The sequence below is a fragment of the Nomia melanderi genome, unplaced genomic scaffold (genome assembly GCF_051020985.1).
Source record: "Nomia melanderi isolate GNS246 unplaced genomic scaffold, iyNomMela1 scaffold0185, whole genome shotgun sequence".
In the NCBI taxonomy this organism is placed as follows: Eukaryota; Metazoa; Arthropoda; class Insecta; order Hymenoptera; family Halictidae; genus Nomia; species Nomia melanderi.
In genome coordinates, this window is record NW_027475300.1 from 40,001 (window position 1) to 45,000 (window position 5,000).

The 5,000-nt window shown below is 57.5% G+C and overlaps 1 pseudogene; it reads left to right on the top strand.

Moving 5' to 3' along the window:
- The window catches only part of LOC143175772 (large subunit ribosomal RNA), a 10,347-nt pseudogene that overhangs the window by 3,312 nt on the left and 2,035 nt on the right, over positions 1–5,000 (top strand).

Below are 5,000 nucleotides of genomic sequence, written 5' to 3' on the forward strand. Positions count from 1 at the left end.
AGCGCCGCCACCGGTGTACCGAGGAAACACGCAGTTCCGAGTCGTCAGCCGCGGCGACAACAGCTGTTGCCGCAGCATGACGCGCAAGGCGACGCGCAGCCGTGCAGCTGCCGAGGAGAAACCCGCGATGTGGTCCCCGGATATGGAGTCACCCGATACCAGCGAGGTGGACTCTCCTGTCAGGGAGGAATGCCGGCGCGCCAGGAAGGCAAAGAGGAAGGCGCGCATTCTGGACTCGGAGTCGGACTCCGACTGCTCGAAAATCGTGTCGAGAATCCCCGTGCCAGCGAAGAAGAAGGCGCAATCCGAGGCTGCGGAACCAGGCAAAGCAGCGAGTAGGCCAACCGCGAAATCCGTGTCCCCCGATGCCAGCCCCTCTACCAGCATGGGGCTAAAGGAGAAGGCAGAGCAGGTGCAGAAGAGCGTGGTTGAGCACCTGTGCGATGCGGGGAACAAGGTAAGTCCCAGCACAAGTAAACTAATATTGACCGCGCTATCCACTATCACCGGCTTACTAGACCGCGCCCTTATGGCGAATGCCCACCTCGAGGGCCAGATAGTGGCCCTCCGCAGCGCTCCCCACCCCCGGCCCCCCCCACCGGCCCCAGCCCCGCCCCCCACTAACCCCGTGAACCCCCCCAAAGCCGCGCCAACCGCGAGTAAAGCACAACCGATTACGTACGCGCAACGACTCGGGATTTCCTCCAAAATCGCGGCCCTCTCGAATGTCAGGCGCGACCCCCCCAACGTAGTAACGATAATACCCAAGGACCGGCAAGCCTTCGCCAATAGCGAAGAGACCAAGAAGGCGGTCCTCAAACTGGTATCGCCCGCGAAATCGAACCTCCAAGTGAGGAACATCAGAACGATCAACGGAAACGGGATCATCATAGAGGCCGCGAAAGGTAGTAACCTGTCGGGCCTCACCTCGAATGATGAATTAAAATCCGCCGGCTTCGTGGTCGGCGCTCCCCCCAAGAAGGCCCCCCGCGTTATCATCTATGACGTCCCGCGGTCTGACAACGATCAGGCAACGATCGAAGCGATTATTGCGCAAAATATCGACCCGAAGGACCGAAACATCTTCAGGGAACAGACTAAGGTGTCTTTCAAGTCTGGACCAAAAGACAGGGACTCATGTAACCTAATCCTTGAGGTATCCCGACCCGTTAGGGATATCCTTTCAAAGAAGGACAGGTTATACGTAGGGTGGAAATGCTGCCGGTTGGGCGACTATGTAGCGGCAACTCGCTGCTACAAATGCCAATCGTTTGGCCATACTACCAAACACTGCCGCGCAGAAAAGGAAGTCTGCGGGCATTGCGCGTCGGCGGGCCACAACTTCAAAACGTGCCCGGCAAAAAAAGACGCGCCAACTTGCTCCAACTGCCGTAAACACGGCAAGGAGCACAAACACGCGGTTACAAGCAAGGAGTGCCCCTCCTACCGGCAAGCTGTTAATCAGGTGCTGATCCGTACTGACTATGCATAAATCTTTCATGATCGGTAGTCAGGAAATCAAATTAGCGCAAGCTAATTTACGTGGCTCACGGACCGCTTCCCTGGAGATGAGCCACGTAATGAACCGCGAGCATATCGACATCCTGCTTATGCAGGAGCCGTACAATGTGAAGGGCAAATTCATCGGCCTCACGAACTGTACGGCAGTCACGGGCGCGGAGCCTGGCAACCGAGCCATGGCAGGTATCGCGATACGCAATCCCAACCTCGAGTCCCTTAAGCTGTCGCATCTCAGCGACGACTATTGTACGTGTATCGAGGTAACAGGACCATTTGGGAAACTGTACCTCGCTAGCGTATATTTCAAATTCTCGCACGATATCGAAAGATATCTGGCGAGAATCTCGCAAATATGCCGCTCCCTCCGCGGACAGAGATTAATAATCGCTGCCGATGCCAACGCGAAGTCCTCGCTTTGGCACAGCACCACAACCGATCCGCGAGGCGAAGAATTGGAATGGGTTGTAGCCCAGGAAAATCTAGTAGTCCTCAACGAACCCGGTAACGCCCCCACATTCCGTAACCATAAAGGATCCTCCAACGTAGATGTAACGCTGTCAAGCCTTCCGACCGTCGGGTTCGTAGGAAGCTGGAAAGTCCATGAAAATTGGACATCCAGCGACCACAACGCAATCACGTTCACGTACAAGGCCCCCACCACAATGGGACCCGCCTCCGCGAGCCCCAGATTCAATACATCCAGGGCCGATTGGGCTAAATTCCAATCGAACCTGGAAACAATCAAAAGCAGCCTCCTTCGCGATTTCCGGCTGGACAGCAAATCTGCAATTGAGGCCTCAACTGCGTCTCTTCAAGACGCAATCATTACGGCTGCGCAAAAATCCCTTCCGAGGAAGAAAACATTCCCGAAGTCGGTTCCCTGGTGGACGGAAAACCTGACTCGGCTAAAGAAGAAAACTTACCGCATGCGGAAGTCCTTCCAGGTCGAGTCGGACCCTTCCATCAGGGAAGCGAAACGCGTCGCGTACCTCCAGATTCGCAGGAAGTATTCCTACGAAATCCAGACCGCCAAGCGATCAAGCTGGCGGGACTTCGTAACGGAATCCTGCGCGAAAAACCCATGGGGAGCGGCGTATAAAATCTGCGTCAAGAAGATCAGCCCTGATAAAGCCCTGGCCACTTCCCCGGTTCTGTCCGGTTCTACAATTACGTGGGAGGAGACCGCGTTAAGTCTCCTCCACGCCCTTGTTCCCGACGACGCCCCGGACACGCTCGAGTGTCAACGTCGTAAAAGGTCCGCGAGCGTAATCCCCCCTGATACCCCAGACACTCCGCCCTTCTCGGAACAGGAAATTTGCCATGCAATCGGCTCGATTCGCAATGGCAAAGCTCCAGGTTCCGACCTTATCGAGGTCAGAATGCTTAAGGCCGCTTATCCGGTCCTAATAAGCGAAATCTCAGCCCTCTTCAACGGCTGCCTGTCACAAGGCAGCTTCCCGAAGCCATGGAAATATGGCTCGATACGCGCCCTCCTCAAAAGCCCCGATAGGGACGAGTCCGCGGCCAGCTCCTACAGGCCCATCTGCCTTCTCTCGGTGGTTGGGAAATCCCTGGAGAAGCTGATCCGCGAAAGGCTGGAGCCCACATTTCTGCACCCAGACCACGCGTCCCCTAGGCAGTTCGGATTCCGAAAGGGGAGATCGACGACTGACGCCATCCGCGCCGTCCGCAGCGGGCTCGAGAGGTCAACGACAAAATACGCGCTTGCGATTTTGTTCGACATTTCGGGCGCGTTCGACAACGTGTGGTGGCCCAGCGTCCTCTCTCGCCTCAAAGAACGGAACTGCCCGCGAAACCTGTATAAGCTAGTCGCGGATTATCTTAACGACCGTACGGCCTCTCTGATAGGGAAACTGTCTCGCGTAGAGAAACAGGTAACCAGAGGCTGCCCCCAGGGCTCAATCTTAGGGCCCAGCCTCTGGAACTTAGTGTTCGATAGCCTGCTGAACACCCTGGCCAGCGAGGGCGTAGAGGCGTTCGCCTACGCGGACGACCTCCTGATCCTCGTCCCAGGAAACAGCAGGCTGGAATTACAGGAAAAGGGACAGCACGCGACAACCATCATTGAGAAATGGTGCGAGTCCGAGAAGCTGTCCCTTTCGCAGGAAAAAGCAGAGATGATCCTCTTCCGTGGTCATCTCGATATTCGAAGGCCCCCAACAATTAAGATTCAATCGAGGCAAATACGTATGGTCGAAACCGTAAAATATCTCGGCGTCTACTTTGACCAAGGCCTGAGGATCCGGACGCACGTCCGGAAAATCAGGTCGAAGTGCGCCGAGAAATACAATTCCATGGCCGCCATAGCCCGCAGGAACTGGGGACTCAAATACGAGTCCCTAGATGTTCTATATAAGGGACTCTTCCTGCCAATCGCCACGTACGCTGCCCCCGCATGGAGCGACCTAGTGAATAAAACCTCCGCTTCGGAACTCCTAAGGGCACAAAGGTACGCCCTCTTGCGTACCACCAAAGCCTATAGGACAATATCAACAGATGCTCTCCAGATAATCGCTGGCGCCCCCCCGGTTGACCTTGTCGTTAGACGCGTAGCAGCTCTGTACGAAGCGCGCACTCTCGCCCCCGCAGCGGGCGGCACTGTGGAAGACCCCGTCGAGGAACAAGCTTCCGAGTCCCTGCTCAGCGTATGGCAGGAGCGCTGGGATGACTCTGCCCATGGCAGATACACCCACCGCTTCCTGCCGTGCGTGAGGCAACGGATGAGCATGGGATGGTTCTCTTTGGACCATTACATATCCCAGATCATCTCTGGACACGGTGACTTCGCGGACAAACTCCACAGCAGAGGGCTAGCCGATAGCCCCCGCTGCCGCTGCGGTGCCCCCAATGAAACACCCAGTCACCTACTATTTGAATGCCCTTTGCATATCGCAGGACGCGAGCCCCTCCGAAACGCCTTGCGGACCACCGGGAACTTAGATTGGCCCCCGCCCCCACCAGACCTGATTAGGGAATCGATCTTCCCGGCACTGGCACAAGCTGCGCGCGAAATCCTCCGCGCGAAGGAAAAGGTGCGGGAAGATCGCCCCCCACGCCGTCAGCAACCCGCGAGCCCATCCCCCGCACCCACGCCCCACCAGACGCCGACCATCGCGGCCCCACCACGCGCCCCCGCGAACCCGTCGCGGTGCCATTATACCCGACGATGTCGGGATACCCACGGGCGAGCGGCACCACCCCCCACGGGAACGTGAACCCACCCCGCGAAAGCCGCGACCCCACCCCACCCACCCGCGAAAAACCGCGAAAAGCCGCGAGAACCGCGGAAAACCGCGAAACCCGCGACCCCCCCCCGCGAAAAACCGCGAAATACCGCGAAACCCGCGACCCACCCCCACCCACCCGCGAAAAACCGCGAAAAACCGCGGAAAACCGCGAGAACCGCGGAAAACCGCGAAACCCGCGACCCACCCCCACCCACCCGCGAAAAACCGCGA